The sequence below is a fragment of the Ochotona curzoniae genome, unplaced genomic scaffold (genome assembly GCF_017591425.1).
Source record: "Ochotona curzoniae isolate NIBS_2020 unplaced genomic scaffold, NIBS_Ocur_1.0 contig_883, whole genome shotgun sequence".
NCBI classification, from domain to species: Eukaryota; Metazoa; Chordata; class Mammalia; order Lagomorpha; family Ochotonidae; genus Ochotona; species Ochotona curzoniae.
In genome coordinates, this window is record NW_024466599.1 from 43,320,350 (window position 1) to 43,340,112 (window position 19,763).

Here is a 19,763-nt window from a genome sequence, read left to right on the forward strand (position 1 = left end):
GGGTGCAAATTGGAACCTGGAGCAGAGCTGGGGGGCACTGAGGGGACTGGGCATCCAGGGCAAACTTCTGGGCCTCGCTAGAGCCTCTGACGGTGGGTCCTCCTACACAAGGGAGTCAGGGGCAGGGGTGCCCGCAGCACCCTGGCACATCCGGCGGTTGCTGTACCACATCTGTAGTTGGTATCCATCCAGGTAGAGCTCGGCCAGTAGTTTCTTGCATTCTTGGCACTTGGACACCACTGGTGCTGTGGTGCCTGCGAGGGCCTGGGAAATCTTAACTTTGGCTGCTCTTGCCTGCAGGTAGCCCAGGAATCATGACCCTCAGACTTCCTAGGTCCTGGGGGTCCTGAGGGCATCTTTCAGCCTAGGATTGATGGGATTTTGGCTATGCTGACCATTTGAGGTCGTCAGGATATGCAAGAGGCCTCAGTCAAGTTGGAGGTCTTAGAGGAATGGAGAATTCTAGGGCTGTAAGGTGTTAGTCCTGGCTGCCCTGTGGTGCCCAGAAGCCATAGAGACCCCAGGGGTGCAGTGGGTCCTGAGGACCCTGGGGGAACCTCAAGGGTTCAGAGTGCTCGGGCCCTGACAGGTCTGAGGAATTCCTGGACATTGGAGGTTCGTTCTGGGGCTGCTGAGGCTTCTGGAGGCCCCTGGCCATCCTGTGGAACTTCCATCCTGGCCACTTCACCTTGCTGCCGTAGCTGATTTGTTTATTTTTATTGGGAAGTCAGACTTACAGAGAGAAAGCGAAACAATCTTCTATCCACTGGTTCACTCCCTGAATATCCACAACAGCTGGAACTAAGGTGATCTGAAGCCAGGAGCTTTTTCTGAGACTCCCAGTGGATACAGGTTCCCAAGGCATTGGGCCATCCTCTTCTGCATTCCCAGGCCACAAGAAGGAAGCTGGAATAGAAGTGAAGCATCTGGGACATGATCTGGTGCCCATATGGGACCCTGGTACTTGAAAGTGAAAGATTAACTAATTGAGCTATTGTGCTAGGCCTTAGATATATATTCATTTAAAGCTGGCAATATGCAACATACACCAAAAATTTACTTTCAATTGGGCAAACTGCCCAAAGTCCAAAATGCAGTGATGGAGTTGGAATTTGAACCCCAGCAGTCTGGTTTAGGAGCCCAGGTGCTAAACAAAAAGAAGTTGATGAGAAGTGACAAGTGTATTGCTTCGCGTACACTTTAAATGCAGCTTTAAAGCTGGTGAGCAGAGTGCTTGCTTCGGCAGCACATATACTAAAGCTGGTGAGCAGAAAGCCGAAAGGCAAATTATTATGAAGATGCAACAAGCCCGAGTGTGTCTCAGAGTTACAAAAGTACCACGAGGGCATAGTGTCTGGTAGACTGGGAATTCCACCAGAGTGCTGGCTGCATAGTTCCATTCCCATGAGGCAGAGTCCATGCATAGTGTGCACTGCTGGAGTCCAGCTCCAGCTGAGTCCGGAACTCGCGAAGGGTGTGTGGATGAGGCACAAAGAGTAAAGAAAGATGGACCACTAGGATTTCATGATCATAATGGACAGTGCAGGAAAGCTGTCCGCTTTATTTTTACAGAAAAAGTCAAACTCTGGCTCAGACTTTTTACATCATGGTCAAGTGGGTGTTTCTAAGGATAATGCTGCCATTTGTTTTACCTAAAAACAATAGAAGTTCCTGCTATAATTCTTATCCTACAACTCAATCTTGTATCACAAAGAAAAGGGGAACCTAAAGAATGAGGAAAGAATGAAAGCCAAAATATAGGTCCCTTGATTAGCATAAGGTCAATGGGGACAGCCAAGACAGTAGGAATAATAGAAGGCCCTTTTGCAAGATGTTATTATTTGCATTAACTTCCAAGCTCACATCAGTGAAAGGCCAACCTCACAGTAGCAAACAATGCCTGGATGGATTGGAATTCTTCTGCAGGGTGGTCCGATGTTCATGCAAAAAGAAGGTGGTTGTAGAGACGTCCGCCGGGCAGGCCCTGCCAAACAGCGGGAAGTTCCTTGCGGCCCTGACTGCAATGGAACAATACTCTTCACACCTTTGTGCCCCCCCACATCTACTGCATGGAGCCCAACAGTGCACAATATATGAATGGAGCTCCTATAGATAAACTATCTCATCTTCAGTTAGGGAGTTCATCCCAGGTTTAGACAACAGGGACAGAAAACAAAAAAACAGAAGCAAAAAAAATCATACCAAAGCATAGACTCTGTCCAAGGACAAGGAGAGCAGAACTAGTCCATGAGTCTGAAAGTTTGATTTTTGTTCATTTACAAATGTTTATGGAAATTCTGGAGAGTGATGGACATGTTTCATATGTTTAATATCTTGATTGTGGTGTTGGTTTATTGAATATGTACACGTTAAACTTAGCAAATTTTACATTAATTATATGCACTTTATTGCATGTCCCTGAAACTGATAAGGGAAAAAAACACTTTTCCTACTTCTCCTGCACGCAACACAGTAATTCATTTGTGACCCGGAAGGGTGGGGGATTTTCCCCATACTTCAAGCGATTCTTCAGTAGATACCAACAGAGTATCAAGAATTCAGTTCTATTCTAACATCTCTTGCCTGGAGTTAAATAAGGGCTTGGTTCCATAAGGTAACACCTAAATTTAGGCGATGGAAATTCAAGTCATAAGTTGTCACTTCTATTTCTTTCTTTTTTTTTTTTTAAGATGTATTTTGGGCCTGGTGCGGTAGCCTAGTAGCTAAAGTCCTCGCCTAGAATGTGCCCGGGATCCCATATGGGCGCTGGTTCTAATTCCGGCAGCTCTAGTTCCCATCCAGCTCCCTGCTTGTAGCCTGGGAAAGCAGTCGAGAACAGCCCAAAGCCTTGGGTCCCTGCACCTGTGTGGGAGACCTGGAGGAGGTTCCTTGCTCCTGGGTTCGGATTGGTGCAGCACTGGCCATTGTGGTCACTTGGGGAGAGAATCATAGGACGGAAGATCTTCCTCTCTGTCTCTCCTCCTCTCTGTATATCTCTTTGCAATAAAAATAAAATAAATCTCTTTTTTTAGAAAAATATGTTTTTATTTGAAAGGCAGAGAGGAGAGGAGAAAGGAGAGACAAGGAGAGACAAAGACAGAGAGGAGAGACAAAAATCTTCTGTCCACAGGTTCACTGCCCAGATGGCCCCAGTGGCTGGAGCTGAGGCAATCCAAAGTCAGGAGCTTCTCCTGAGTCTCCCGCATGAGTGCAGGATTCGAAAGGTTTGAGCCATTTTTTATTGTTTTCCCAGGCTATTAGCAGGGAGCTGGATCAGAAGTGGAACAGCTGGGACTCAAACCACATCCTAATGGGATGCTGGTGGTACAGGTGGAAGCTTAACCTACTATGCCACGGTACTGCTCCTGTCACTTCTATTTCTGATTCATAAATCTTCTAATCCCTTTGTTGGATTTGCCTGTTTAGCTTGGACAGATCACAGAAATCAGAAACGCTCATTTACTAGGTGATTACATTAATAACTTTTCTGATGCAGGGTGCAAATGAACAGCTGAATGAAAAAACAATGACAGCTGTTCCCCTCTTCCATGTGTGGTGGAATGGGACAGACCACCAATTGGCACTGGCCAGCGAATAAAAACTTGTGAGCTTAAAAAAAAAAGTAATGGCAAGTCATGGGGCAGAAGCATTGAGCTCCCATGCTCTCTCCAGCTGCCCTGGTTTTGGGCACTTGCACATGTTTAACAGTCTGGAAGTGATTTTGTCACCAGCCATTAGGGATCGGCTCAACTCTGCCCTTCTCCCTTTCCCAGAGGTCATGAGGTAGGGATGAAAGTTCCAATCCTCTAATCACATGGCTGATTCTCTTGGCAGTCAGGCTTGGTCAGTCATCCTGAGGCTCTCTTGGAACCTTGCAAGAATGACCTCATTAGAAGATGCTCTTATTACTGAGATATTCCAAGGGGTTAGGAACTGTGTCAGGGACTAGAGTCAGAGGCTCCCTGTCTACAAAGAATTTAGCAGCCTTAAGTCTGGAACCAGAAGCAGAGATCAGCACATATTTCTTATATATATATATTTTTTTTTCTCTTTCTATAACAGTCATTTATACTTTGACAAAACTGTTAAAAAAAAAAAAAAAAGCAGAGGGATCTCATGGGCTTAGCACGGTAGCCTAGTGGCTAAAGTCCTTGCCTTGCACGTGCCGGATCCCATATGGCTGCCAGTTCTAATCCTGGTGGTCCTGCTTCCCATCTAGCTCCCTGCTTGTGGCCTGGGAAAGCAGTTGAGGACAGACCAACACTTTGGGACCCTGCACCCATGTGGGAGACCCAGAAGAGGCTTCTGGGTTCGAATTGACTCAGCTCTGGCCATTGAAGCCGCTCAGGGAGTGAATCAGTGGATGGAAGGTATTTGTATCTCTTGCTCTCTGTATATCTGACTTTCCAATAAAAATGAAAGAAATCTTAAAAAAAAAAAAAAGATCTCTGGAGTGGCCATATCATTGCTGGTACTGGGCCAGGCTCCCAGGGACAGGTCACAGGCAGAACCCCAGCTCTTAAGGATTTCTAGCCCTGTGTGGGAGCCTGCTGTATAAGCACAAGTGGTGGTATAACAGAGAACCCTCAGTGTATCAATGTAAAGATGACATGCTGTGGAAACCCAGCTTGATCTTACCTGGGGCTAACCACAGCCCCTTTCTGTGCTTCAGTTGCTTTTTCTGTATTATCTTTCTGTTACCCTAAAGAATGTGGTAAAGATCCAATGAAAATAGTGTTGTACAAACAGAAAGCAGTTGTTTTCAAAACAAGATGACCACCAGGCACACTCTTTAGAGTACATAGCTCACATCTAATGTTTCCTCTTAGTTTCTCTTAAAGTTTTCTTTTTTATCCTTATGATATTGTCAATGAAAATGTTCATCCGTATAACAGTTCTTATTGTAAGTCCAAATTGTGTCCCTGTTCTATTGTCATTAGAATATTGAGTTATGGTTTGAAGGTTGGAGAAAATGAAGGGTTGGATGAGGTTGATTATTGCCCTGCTGTAATCCCACCTGTTTTTGTCCCACTGTGATGCTCCCAATCATTCTGAAGTAATCTTTTTTACCTCTCTTGTAAGAGCTTGCTTTGTTTTATTTGATAATGGAAGAAGTGCTGATAGATCAGTTGGAATGAAAGGGAAAACATATCCTTTCTCCATCCCATTTAGTTTTTTCTACTTTAGTAGCTGATTACCTACCCATGATCAAGGTAGGAAATGCAATTTAGGATATTCACAAAAGATTATTTAACTGGGTGACTCTAAGAACTTTTAAAGGGAAACAATCAATTCAAGCACTGTTTGAACAACTAAGGCCTGTTTCTTTTGATTTCTCTCAGTGATATGGTGTAACTACACAGATAGTAAAACTCTAGGTGAGCTGGAATTCTTTTTATCTCTGTAATGTTTATTTCTTTATGGACTTGATACACCCAACTTCCCTGGATGTGTCTTCGGCATCCAGCATCAGCGCACATGTTCAAACCGCACCCATTTGTTTTTCTTGTAAGGGTGCCCACCCCTATCATATATATAAAGGATGGAGAATGGGGGAGAAGTCTCTTTTTACCCTCAGTTGCGCTCAGAGGCACCGTTCTCATCATTCTTTTTTTCTGTTCACTCATGCCCACTCATGATAGGCATTCTCTGTGTAGGGTGGACTGTACTCATAGATGAATGTATGTTTATTCCTTTACTACTAAATTAGATTCCTGTTTGTGCATGTTACTAGTCTCTGCTTAAAGTTTTTCATTTCTGTGGGAAAAAAGAACCCTGACTAGAAATTAAGATGTTCATTGTCTGCACAGATAGGGAGTTGTTTAAGTCTGTGCATAACTTTATTTACTTTTCTAGTGCTGGCATCAGTTGTGGCACAGGGTTAAGCCAAGCCAATGCTTGTAATGCTGGCATCCCATATTGTGCTTGTTTGAGACCTGGCTGCTCTACTGCAGATGCAGCTCCTTGGGAAGGCAGTGGTTGAAGCCCAAGAACTTGGATGCTTGCTACCCATACTGGAGACCAGGATGGAGTTCCTGTATCTTGGCTTGGGCCTGGTCCAAATTTGGCTATTGTAGGTGCTTGGCAGATTGAACCCGCAGATGGAAAGATTGATCTGTGTATCTCTACTTCTACCTCTATTTCTCTCTTGGTGTCTCTGTGTCTGTCACGCTTTCAATATTTTTAAAAATAAAGTAAGTTATTTTTGTTTAAAGACTACTTAAGGCCAACCTCTAGAGACTTGATTCCAGTTGGTCCTAGGTTGCTGTATTTTAAAAACCTCCTAGGTGATTCTACTACACTGAGGAGGCTGAGTAAAATAAGTATATCTGTGCCTGCCATGAAAGGAGTACCTCACAAATGATTTTTAAAACTTGAAAAAATGAGAAGGTTTCAAGACAGAAGATTAACCTTGAGGCAAATGATGTGAGAGCATCAGGACTCCTTGTAGCCGTGAGAGTAGCATTGAGGCAAAAGTGGCAAGGCAGAGAAGTCAAGACAGTTCACTCACAGAGCTTGTGTTTCAGAGGATATTTTAGAATCTTCCCTCTTGATACACTGCATTCAGGACTGGTCAGACCTCCAGAAACAAGAGCAGGTCGAGCTGCCAGAGACTAGGCTGAGGTTTCTGAACACACAGTGCCTGAAGATGACTGTTGCTTGGGCAGGAAGGGGTCTCCTTCTGCTTTCCCATATCCTAGACACCTCCCTAACCCTTGCTAGAAAACCCTTGGCAAACTGCTTTCAGGGGAGGCATTTTCTTTGGGCACTGTGCTTTCTCAGTATCTTCCTTACTTGAAATAAATGCAGCTTTCTTTTGAGGGAGTACTTAAGGGCAATTATTTAGAGGCACCCCAGACAAACAGATCTCTGGTTACCCAGGTTCCCTGAGTTCTGCTCCAGAGTAAGCAGAATACACTGGCAGCTCCCCTACCTGCCTCTTTTTTCTTCACTTTGCGATTTCTCTTTCAACTGCTAAACAGACTTTAGATAATGCAAGGGATCAGCCAGGTTTCAGAGGCTTAGTATGATTCCCCAGGGAAGATTTGAGTAACAATCCCCCCCCTCCCAACCACACACATACACCTAGACACACATACAGGCAATTCTTGCTACTCTCATTTTACTGATGTTGAGACTAACACCCAGGGATGATATTATCTGCTTCAAGTCACAGATCTGCAAACAGGAGCAGTGGCGTCGCAGTAGCAGTATCTGCCTGTCTTGTCCAGTACTTCTTGGCAAAGCTGCCAGCTTCATCTCCTGAACAACCAAGCGTCTGCATGTCAGCTGATGATTTACATGCTCCAGAGGATGGTACCATGTGATGTTCAGAATTTGGCCCATTCCTTGTGTAACTGATATGTCCTTAGCCTTCACCACTTTGTGGTCTTACAGCCAGGCCACACAGCTTAAAATCCAAATTACAGCTGGATCCACACAGCTGGGAAGTCCACTCTTCTGCAGGATTCATATCTTCCCCCTTCCTCCCTTCTCCCCAGCCTCCCCTAAAACTTGCTTCCATCTCGTATCAGTCCCCTGCTTCTACATGCCTCTTCTATAGCCCTGAGAGGAGCCCTAGCTGCGTGTTCGAATGGGCACAAGTTTTCATAAAATCTGCAAAATTTTTAATCATTATCAGTTAGGAAATTAGCTACTTCTACTCCTTTATACTTTCCCTGATTGCTGTGGTATCATAGTGGCTGTGGACTCCCTCCCACCCACCTTTTTTTTTTTTTTTTAAAGATTTATTTTTATTATTTTTTATTGGAAAGGCGGATATACAGAGAGGAGAGACAGAGAGGAAGATCTTCCGTCCGATGATTCACTCCCCAAGTGAGCCGCAACGGGTCGATACTATGCCGATCCGAAGCCAGGAGCCTCTTCCGGGTCTCCCACGCGGGTGCAGGGTCCCAAGGCTTTGGGCCGTCCTCGACTGCTTTCCCAGGCCACAGGCAGGGAGCTGGAAGGGAAGCGGGGCTGCCGGGATTAGAACCGGCGCCCATATGGGATCCCGGGCGTGCTAGGCGAGGACCTAACCGCTTGCGCCACCGCGCCGGGCCCCCACCCACCTTTTTTTAAAAACAGGATTTGGTTAAGAGAGAAAAACAAGCATTTTCTAAGTTATACCTAAGAAAAAAATTTAAGAAGTTGAAGATATACTACTTTTTAAAAGATTTATTCTATTTTTTTATTTGAAAAGCACATATATAGAAAGAGACACACAGAGAAAGATTTTCCATCTACTGGTTCACTCCCTAAGTGGCTGCAACAGCCAGAGCTGAGCTGATCTGAAGCCAGAAGCTAAGAGCTTTTTCCAGCTCTCTCATGTGGATGCAGGGTTCTAAGGCCTAAGGCAATCCCCGACTGCTTTCTTAGACCATAGTCAGGGAGCTGTATGGAAGTGGAGCAGCCAGGACACTAATTGGCACCCGTATGGAATCCTGGTGCACCCAAAATGAGGATTTTAGCCACTAAGGCTATCATGCCGGGCTCTGAAGATACACTGTTTTTAAGAGCTTTATCTCAGTGCCATTTATGTACAGAAAATTGCATGTACAGAAAATAGCATATATTTGAAGTGTACAATTTGGTAAGTTTTTACTTATGTATCACCAGAGAAATCACCATCGAATCAGGGTTTTGAAGATAGCCAACAATTCCCTCATCCCTTTCTGTAATCCCACCGTCTTGGGCCCTCACCTGTTCCCCAGGCTACCACAGATCTCCTTTCAGTCAATATAGATTTGTTTGCCCTTGCCACAAGAAGAATAGCACAGTATGTATACCTTTTTGTCTAGCTTTTCTCCTCATTATAATTAGCTTAAGAATCATCATGTTGTTGTTGTGAGTGAATAATTTATTTTCAAATAGCATTCCATGTATAGATGTGCCATAGTTCACTTATTCAGTGGGTGAAAGACATTGTGTTATTTTCAGTTTGGATACATAAGCTTTCATTTCTCCTGAGTAAATTCCTAGAAATAGAATGACTAGGTTATAATTAATAAACATTTCACTTTTAAGAAACTGCCAGACTTTCTAAAGTAGTTGCATCATTTTACATTCCTACTAGCAATGTATGAAGATTTTAGTTAATGTCTATCTTTGTCTGTGCTTAGTGTGATCAGTCTTTCATTTTGGCCATGTTAATAAATGCAGTAGAATCTTAATGTAGTTTTAAGACACATGTACTTGTTTGCTACCTCTTTCTTTTCTACTAGTGGACCCTCCAAATACTTCCAATTTTGTTTTACCCAGTAACAGAATAGCTTTGGGTTGAAATGTCTAGTCTCTTATCCGGTTTACTTTGTTAATCATGACAATATACACTGTTGTGGCCACACAACCAGGAAGGCAAACTAGCACAAGCAGGCATCGTACCACAGGGCTTGGGAACATTAGACAACTGTCTGAATGTACCCTCTGCAAAGAGGGCTGGATGGTGGGGCTGAACTAGGCTTGGGTTGAACTAGGCTTCAATGCCCATTGACATGTATAAAAGCTGAATGAGATGTGGGACAGACAGTGCAGGCTCCATCGTCTGACCATGGAGTGCAAGTGTCAAAGCTGAGCCTCTTCAGAGGCTCAGACAGAGCAGTGGATATCATACCCAGGTGCACATGGATAATATGGCAATCCATCAGAACCTGCACAAGGCACCTGGTACCACAACAGAGGACAGAGTACAGAGGACAGAACAAACAGATCAACTACCCAGCTAGGCATTGGCAGTGAAGATCTGGGCAAACAGAGACTCTAAGGTGGACTATGTCAGCCAGTGAATTCTGGAGAGATTTCATCATGCTTGGAGTAGAAAGATTGGCAGCAATTCAGAACTGTTGAACTATCAAAACTGCTTAAGCAGGACCCTTGGAGCATGTTCCATGTCAGGGACCCTGGGATGGGTGGGAGGCTGGGTGGGGCTTCTTCCTTTATCTCTCCCTTTACCCCCCTACAGGAGAAAAAAAGGTGGTTTATGCAGTTATGACAGCCTTGAGATGCCTCTGCCCTGTCCTCAGGTTAAATGAATCCTGCCTCTCCCACCAGGAACACGATCCAGCTTTTCTCTTTAAGAAAGCTCCTCTGACTCCTTAGCCATTCAAAATGTGCCATCTAAACTCACTAAGGATATTGAGAAAAATGCATGCATAAATCCTTTCTCTCCAGCCCTGGGAGGGTGGAGAAAATGTCTTACCTATTGTTGTGTCATCAGGACCTAGTGGAAAATGTTGTAGCATAAGTTGAAACTGCTGCCAGTTTTCTTTTTTTTTTTTTTTTTAAAAGATTTATTTATTATTATTATTATTATTTTTTTATTGGAAAGGCGGATATACAGAGAGGAGAGACAGAGAGGAAGATCTTCCTTAATTAAAGATTTGCCAAATCTCTACTCTATGTTAGGTGCTATGTTGCACTCTGTGGGTGTAACCTGGTTTCCTGCCCACAAGTAACAAGCTAAGTAATTTGGAAGTCTCCCAGTTAGTGATGGACCTATAGCTTAAACCCAGCTTACCAGCTGCTGGAACTCAAACTGGCTTCCCATGTCAGTGTCCCTGGGTACCAAACTGCATCAGGCTGTCTTTGCTCCTGATTTTGAAGGCACTAGGGAGAGGCTTTGCTCATAAGTAGTCATGGACATTTCAGATTGTTTTCAAATAAAGCCCTAATTGTGCAGATAATTAAGAAAGGAATCATGTTGCAGAGAGCAGAAAGCTGTGATCTGTTGAAGCCCACTTTGACATTGGGATATGCATTTAAACACACAACACAGTGTTATAAAAGGCCACTATACTAAGATTGCAGTCACATTAAAGATAAAATTGCCTTATAAATTTTTAGAGAACTATAAGTGACACTGTCATCTTGGGAAATTTTTCCCTAATGAACCATGTTTTGTGGAGCCCAGGAGCCCTTCCTTTTCACCTCTCCATATTTTGTTCCAGGAGATCAAAAGGAAACTATCTCACTTTAAGCTTGACTCTTTGCTTGTTGAAGTTCTATCAAGTTGAACTGAAACCAAGAAAAGCCATTCCATGTTGAACTGAGAGCAGAATGCATTTTGCCGCATAAAAGTTTAATGATGGAAGATTATTATTTTAATCTCCTCATTTAACTAATTAAGGCCAATTAATGCCCTCCCTGTCAAGAAGAGATGTTGTCCAGTTTCGGCTGTTGATATTTTAACCAGCTATACTTTTGTATTTGGAGGAAAAAGTAGCAACTGTATTAAAAACCACTGAGTTTCCTCAAACCTCAGAAGAATTTAACCGCTAGGGAAATGTTCAAGAGTAGGAGGAGCCAGAAAACCTTCAGAAAAATGCAGTTTCTTCAAATTAGACATTGGGAGTGGCAACAGATAAGAGTAACTGGCAATGGCAATGGGTGATATCCTTTTTATTGGCTAGAAACACTGGCAGGAACTTTAACTACTAAATTTACTTGCAAGTTCTCCAAATGGAGTGATCATATTGCGCCATGGTTGCTTTTTCATAACATGCTACTTTGCAAACAAGTTCCTAGTACATCGTAAAATATTGAGTTCCAATCCTCAAAGTAAGTATAAAAGTGGAGCCTGTGCATTACACACCCCACCTGCAGAACATGAGCTTTACTATTCACCAAGCACGGACATATCGGTAGTACTTACGGTGAGAGCACACAGTCTTCATTGTCAAAGACTTAAATCCTCCAGGAGCTATTTATCCAAAATTGGCAACTTGGGATATCCCTGTTTGGCAAAGCATGTGTAGTCTGGTCTGATTTCAGCTAATAAATCTAAAACTAGAGCCACTGACCTCAGGAAGACAGGTGTCCTCTCACCCCAGCAGGTTCACATTCTTGGCAATGAAATGTGTGCTTGATTAAATTGCCTTGAACCCTGTTCTACTAGTTCAGGTATCCAGCCAGTACAGTGACCCCTTCACAAAGAAGGAAGAGGTTTCAACTCCTCCCCAAATAAATGTTTCTGTAATTAACTGATCATTACAATTTCTAAAATAAGTGTTTGCTTGCCTGAATGCAATACAACATCATTCATTCATTAATTAAATTAGTTCAATATCTATTGAATATTGACCTTCTGTCAAGAACTTGGCAGGCCATGGAGATAGAAATATTGATATTAAGGAATCTCTTTCATCAATAAACTCAATATAGAAATGCAATATTAGTTTGGGGAATCCAGAGTAGATCATATTTTATCCATTTTAAAAAAAAGATTTATTTTTGTTGCAAAGTCAAATATACAAACAGGAGGAGAGACAGAGAGCAAGTTCTTCTGTTCGATGATTCACTCCCCAAGTGACCACCACGGCCGGTGCTGCATCGATCTGAAGCCAGGAGCTTCTTTCAGGTTTCCCACGTGGGTTCAGGGTTCCCAGGCTTTGGGCTGTTCTTGACTGCTTTCCCGGGCCACAAGCAGGGAGCTGGATGGGAAATAGGGCCCCTGGATTAGAACCACATTCATGTGGGATCCTAGCGTGTGCAAGGGAAGGATTTAGCCACTAGGCTACTGCACCAGGCCCCAGTTATATGTCTTTGAAAAAGATCAGCTGACCCAAGTAAAGGGCACTCTCGGGCTCCTCTGTAAAAAATTCTCCTGAAGACAGCACCACATTCTGTTCTTTATTAGGTGCTCCATGTGAACTTCGAGCATCAGTTTGGGTACTCGTTTAATAACATGAATCTACTTTAAGTTGTTTTGGAGAGAAGGATTCTGACTAGATAAGTATTAAATTTCCATTGTAAAAAAAATTGGAAATGAGCAGACATGTAGCACAGCAATTAAGATGCCAGTGAGGTTGTCAACATCCATATACCAGAATGACTAGTTTGTGTCCTGGTTCTGCTCTTTATCCCAACTTCCTGTTAAGATGCACCCTAGAAGATAACAGGTGATGGGTGAAGTACTTTGGTCCCTGCCACTTCCATGGATTGAGTTCCCAGCTATTGACTTGGCCTGGGTCACTCCTACCCATTTTTGGCAGTTGAGTAGAGACCCAGTGGATGGAAAATTTTTTCCCTTTCAGAGTAAAAATAAGACATTTAAGAATATCTGGAAACAATATTAAAAAGGTAAAGCATAACAATAATAATTTTCAATATACCATCCAAGAAGTATGAAGCCATGCTTTTATCACATTTTAAGTAAAGGGGCTATGTTAAACATATTTTGCCCTCCTTTCTTAAAACATTTTTGTTTGTTTTTGTTTGAAGGGTAGATATTTACAAAGAGAAGGAGAGACAGACAGAGAGGGAGATCTTCCATCTACTGGTTTACTCTCCAAATGACAGCAGCAGCCAGAACTGAGCTGAGAAGAAGCTGGGAATCAGGAGCTTGTTCCTCATATTCCATGTGGATACAGAACCCCAAGAACTTGGGCTGTCTTCCACTGCTTTCCCAGGCCTTAAGCAGAGAACTGGATCAGAAGTGCAGCAGCCAGGACACAAACCAGCATCCATATGGAATGCTGGCACTAGCATGCAGAGGATTAGCCAGCACTACCATGCTGTCCTCTCCATGCTTCTTCCATCACTAATGTTATATCATGAACATAGTCCCATGCCATTAAATATAGCTTTTCATTGTTATTTTAAACTATTTCTTTGTATTTCATTGTTTTGTGCCTTAATTTGTTCAGGAGTTCCTGTACTGATGGACACTTAGATTATTTCCAAATGCTTCCTGCTATGAACACTCTAACAATGAATATCTTTGTGTTTAAAACTTTATGCCTTATCTAATGTTTTCCATAAAATTAGTCCCTAAAAGTGATTTTACATATTTTTAATATTTTTTTTGATGTGTTGTCAAATTCCTTTTTGAGTATGATGCTTCCCTCATTTAGGGCCTGAATTTCTAAATTCGAATTAAGAATATTAATTAGTATTATAATTAATATTAAGGCTATTTTTGGGACCAAAGATAGAAACTAATGACAATAATTAAAAATATTTTCACCTCTATATTTCTTTCTTGAACTGAGGAATATTATTTTTAAAACTGAGGAGTATTTTTTAAAGGACTTATTTATTTTTTGAAAGGCAGATTTAGAGAGAAAGTGAAACAGAGAGAGCTCTTCCATCTGCTGGTTTGCTCCCCAAATGCCACGATGGCTGGAACTGAGCTGATCTGAAGCCAGGAACCAGGAGCTTCTTCCAGGTCTTCCACGTGGGTGTAGGAATCCAAAAACTCCAGCCACACTCCCCTGCTTTCCCACTCTGTAAGCAAGGAACTGGATCAGAAGTAGAGCAGCCAGGACATGAACCCATGCCCATAGGGATGCTACCACCACTGGTGGAAAATTAGCCAGTCCTGAGATCTGTGACTTTTAAAAAAGTGAAATACAGAAAGTGTACACAAAATTTCACAGATATAAAGTGAGCTTAATAAAGATATGTAAACATACACATACATGAAGAAACATGATTAGGGTGGCACTGTGTTGTGGCCAGTTTTGCTGCCACCTATAACCTATATGAACTCACATTCAAGTCCTGGCTGCTCCACTTTTCACCATGCTCCCTGCAAATGCACCTGGAAAAGCAGCGAATAATAGCCCTAGCTCTTGGTCCCTGGCATCCACATGGGGGAAGCGGGATGAAGCTCCAGGCTTCTGAGTTTAGCTTTGCCCAGCCTTGGTCATTATCACCATTTGAGAAGTGAACCAGCAGATGGAACATATCTCTTTCTCCCTCCCTCCTCCTCCCTCTCTGTAATTTTGTCTTTCAAATAAAACAAATAAGAAGCAAAGCCTTTTCTCTTAAAAAAGAAATATTATTACCAAAAACCCAGAAATCTTCTTTGTCTTCTTGTAATCACTATGTACCATGACCATTTTCTTCTCAGGAAGCTCCCAGGCCATGATTGGGCACAGTGCTGGTACAAGTGACTGGGTATTTCTGCTCAATATGGGCCTTCTATGGAGTGGGCCGAGATCTTCTTAGTACTGTTTCTCAGTCTATCTTCCTACTCAGTCCTCCTTCTTTTTCCCTCTGCTTTTACAGATGCCAGATCTGCATCGTGACCTGGAGACTTTCTGTGACTACGTCCTGCTCTTTTCTCCTGTGGTTCTTTAACAGGTATGACCCGTAATAAATCTCTCATACTTCAAACTTGGCCTTAACAACTGCCTCTGGAAGAATGCAGTCAACATTGTTGATACTGGATGTGATCTGAAACAGCAAGCTGAACATTGGGATTGGACCACATGCTTCCCAGGTGGCCAGGCGAACCCCATCCTCAATGTTATGTGGGGCAGGGTAGTCCCCAACATAAATACTAGCCTAGTTGCTAACAGCATCATTAGTAGGACCTTGAAAATGACGGTAAGTGGAGATTGCAATGATGTAATGATTCAAGCCTTTGAAAAGCATGGGATCAAGGGGAGGGTAAGAAGGCACAAGCGGGACAGTGTGATCAGCTGATTACTAAAAACCTGATTGGACATCCCGCACAGGAATAATTGGCAAGGGAGTGAAGTTGACAAATAGTTATACCTAAATGTAAGAACATGTAGCTTATAGGATGGCAGAGTTAACACAACTGAAACACATACTCAGTATATAACGTTGCTCCTCCTTTCCCACACACAATTGTTGAACGCTCATTCTGGTAGAGAAAATAGGGGGTCATGAAATATGAAGTAGAAACCCATGGGTAGATTCCATCAGAGATAATGTCTCCATACACACCCGTGAAGCTCACCAATCTGTTAAGTGCCTCACCCTGCCTTAAGCCAGAGAACACTGCAGGAGCCCCCTTCCTCTCTGGGTACTGGGTGCTCTTCTCAAAAGGTGTACCTGCTTCTTTTGCTGGCTGCCAGGTTGATAATTAGAGGTGTATTTCAGCATAACTTGACCTAGGACATACTGGGCTGCTAAAGCTGCTGTTGTCCCTCCCTCTGCTCATACCTTTGACCAGGTTGGGGAAGAGGGAGGAAAACCCACAGGTGGGTCTGGTCAGTGTTTGGTTACAAGCTTTGTCACTGGAATTGGCACAACGGGCACCTGAGTAGAGTAACCATAGTAGCAGAGATGGAAGCTGTGGAGGGCTCCAAAAGCATGGAATCCCTTATCAAATAGAACTGCTTTTCCCACCTCCTAACAGGCAATTGTCAGTAGCAGAGACCAATTTTTTCCCCCACTTGGCTCTTTTCCTTGAGGGGACTCAATAATAATAGATCGACTAATTGTGCCCTTTCTGTCCTGAGTCTGCATTTTCTTTTCACATGGACACTTACTTGAGTCTGCATTTGTTCCTCTCATCCTTAGAGAAATTTCTCTCATTACCCAGGAACTTAGAGACAGTTTGATTAAGATATGAACTCTGATGCAGTGTAGCCTCTGGCCAGGAGCCCCAGCTGCTATGGTCTGAATGTTTGTGTCCTCCGTCAAATTCATCTGTTGAAATCCTATCCATTGAGACAATGGTTTGAGGAGGTGGAAGGTAGTTTACCTTTGAAAGGTAATTAGGTCATGAAGATGGAGCCTTCATGAATGGGACTCTTGGTCCTTATGAAGGCCTGAGGGAACTTGCTTTTCTCTCTTACCATATGAGGACACAGCCAGAAGCCAATAGTCGCAAGATCTGTTGCTGCCTTGATCCTGAACTTCCCAGAACAATGAGAAATAAGTTTCTATTTTTTTCCAGTGTGTGACATTTTGTTATAGCAGCTTAGACTAAGGCTTTAGTTAAAACAAATGAAGTGTGAGTGTGGAGCCATGACTTGGGATTTCCTGTAGCATCCAGAAACTGCCAGCCTCAGAAGGCTGGAAGAGCCAGCTGAGAACATGGCTGGGATGTCCCCAGTTCAGCTTCTTAACTATTTATATCTATATATTTATTTATTATCCTGCAATATACAATGCCTGACTCAGGGGCCCTGACTTTTATCAGGTTATCTACTGAGCCTTGGTTTTTTTTTTTGTTGTTGTTGATAAACTGATGGTAATGCTATAAAGAATATTTTGGTAATATGCTCAAAGCATTTAACACAGGAACCAGCAGTGTGATGTAGCAAGTAAAGTAGCCATATGTGATGCCCACATTCCATTTGAATGACAGTTTATGGTCTAGCTGCTCTGTATCTGACCCAGCTCCCTTGTTAATGGGCTAGAAAAGTGATGGAAGATGATCCAAGTGCTTGGTCCCCTGTGTTCACATGGGAGACCCAGGTGAATCTCCTGGCTTCAGTCTGGCCCAGCCCTGGCTTGTTGCAGCCATTTGAGGGAGGGAACAATTCTCATTTGAGGGAGATGGAAGATTCTCTCTTTCATATAAATAAAAAAAACTTAAAAAAAATATTTAGCATGATACCTGCCATACAGAAAATGTCACAGTAGTTATCATTAAAGAAACTCTTATGTAAACTTTTTTCTGTGTGCTTCTTCAGTGTAAATTGCTGCCAGGCATGCCTATTCCATTCCTCCATGTTTATATTTGTAGCATGACAGGACTTAGTGGGGCAGGCAGTAAGGTCCAAGGGAGGGCCCATGGAACCCTGAGGTTGGTTAACTCCTGGGTTTCTCCTGCACTTGCCACCTTCAGTGCTTATTTCTCTGGTTGTTCAGGTGTCTTTTGCTTTGGAATTCCCAGTCTCACATGGCCTCCCTCTTGTTTGACTTCAGACAAATGATTAACTACACAAAACAACCATTAGCTCTCTTTCTAAGGACATCAGTAACTTCAATGAGTCTAAAGCCTCAATGAGTCTCAGGTCACTTTCTCCTCCACCTGTCTGCAGTGTGTCATTCACAGATCACACTCCCTCTGGCTCTGTCAGAAGCATCTTCATCTTCACTGCCTTCTCTGAGCACTGTTTCCTTCAGGTTGTTTCAGTCACCCCTGGGGTTCAGCTTGTGCTCCTGCACTAGGACTCCCAAAAATCTAGCTGCTACTTTAGCTCCACACCCAATTCAGATCATCTCCCAGCTGGCTTCGGTCCCTGTGCCACAACAACTCAAAATTAAACCTTGCTTCATTCACGCACAAGTCTTCCAGGTTCTCCCTGGCTTAGTGTGGGTAGGAAATAGCCCCACTCCTCCTGTGCCAGACTCTTCATTTGACCTTCACAGCACCTCTGTGAGGAACAATTGCTGGAAAGAAAAAATTCAGGAAGGGAAGAAAATCTAATCCAGGTCTGTGGGAATCTAGACCCCGTGTTCTTCCCAGTCTGTAGGCCTGCCTCCCTTCGTTTACTCAGCAGACCTTCCGATCTACCAAGCTAGGCTGGATGCCACCTGCCCTCTCCAGGCTTGTGGTTTCTTCAGCCACACAGGAGGTCCAATGAATACAGTAGTGTGGAAAGCACTGTGATGGGGTCCTAGGGCCGGAAAAAACTCCACCAAAAAGAAAGCACCTATGTGGAATCGGGGGAAAAAAGAAAAAGAAAAAGAAAAGGCTGGCAGGAATTACTCAGGAATGGAAGGCAAGTGAGAAAGTGATCTTGGACCAAGAAAATGGCCAGCACTGAGTGAATGTACTAGAAACTTGCAACAGGGCAGCCTGGAAGCTTCAAGCAGCTCAGAGGGGCAGGAGGCAGAGCCAAAAGAGTCTGGGATGTACAGGGGGAAAAATGATGGTATTAGTGTGAAAAGAATGGTCTTCACTTTCCTATGGCCATTTACCCTTTCTTTGTACCCTAATCAACTAAGTAAGATTATTAAAAAAAAAAACAAAACAATGACCAAGCAACTTTCTAATATGGTGAAAGTTATTCAGCACAGGCTAAAGGAAGCTTGATGAACCCAATAAAACTAAATTTAACAAAATCATACCTTTAAAATTAATTATAGTAAACATTGATTACTAAAAATATTAACATAAAATCTTTAAAAAAAAAAAAAGTCTGGGATGAGAGTCAGCAGAGAGAAACAAACAGCTTCCATCTGCTGGTTCACTCCTCTAGTGCCCACAACAGCCAGGGTTGGTCCAGGCCAAAGCTGGAGGTGCCAAGAACCCAGTGTCAGGGGCAGAGACCCAACTACTTGAAACATCACCACAGTCCTCATGGTTCTGGGGGTCTGGGGTCTGTGTCAGCAGGAAGCTAGAGTCAAGAGCTGCAACTGCTCACTGAACCTGGATATCTCAGTGTGGCACATGGTGTCCTAACTGGCAGCTTGTACAGAAACACATACTCCCTCATTACTTCTGACTTGGATGATACACTTGTAGTGGATCTTGCTCTGTCTCACTTTTTGGCACTCAAGTCTGCCATACATTGATGACAGGACAATGTGCTGAAGGCAGCTCTGTCATCATCTTCATACTTTGCTCAAAGGCTGTAGTCTGTCTTTGAAGGCCTTCCACAATGTGGTCCCAGCCCAGCATGGGCTAATAGAAGGCTCAGTCTTATAACAGGAGAAAGGAAAAGGGGGCAGTGGCGTATATGTAATTCCCCCAGGGTTCATTCATTCAATAAGAGATTCAGAGTAGTTTCAAATTGCAAAGTAAGATAGCCACAGAAGGGGTTCTGGTTCCAAAATTTCTTTAATGCTTCTGAAGAAGAAATACAGCCAACTGGTAGATTTATTGAAAAGTTTTCAACATTACTAGTTTGAAGTGACAGCCAGAAGAAAGGTGTGTGCTGTTTTAGAAAGGGCTGGTGGCTGCTTGCCCCGTCCTGCTGTGATCTGAGTCAGTAGGGAAACTAGATATGTCTGGCCTACACACCAAGTGCAAGAGCATGTGCGGTATGTAGCTCTGTGTCACAGAGGCTCTGACACCAGGCAAAATTATTTTTAGAGGTGACCTTCTAGGT

The 19,763-nt window shown here is 43.2% G+C and overlaps 1 long non-coding RNA gene across 1 annotated transcript in view; it reads left to right on the forward strand.

The window, feature by feature from the left end:
* The window catches only part of LOC121165011, a 53,067-nt gene that overhangs the window by 11,409 nt on the left and 21,895 nt on the right, over positions 1-19,763 (forward strand). Inside the window, exon 3 of the long non-coding RNA XR_005885186.1 lies at positions 15,010-15,084. This is a non-coding gene — a long non-coding RNA (uncharacterized LOC121165011). The remainder of the gene's footprint in view (positions 1-15,009; positions 15,085-19,763) is intronic.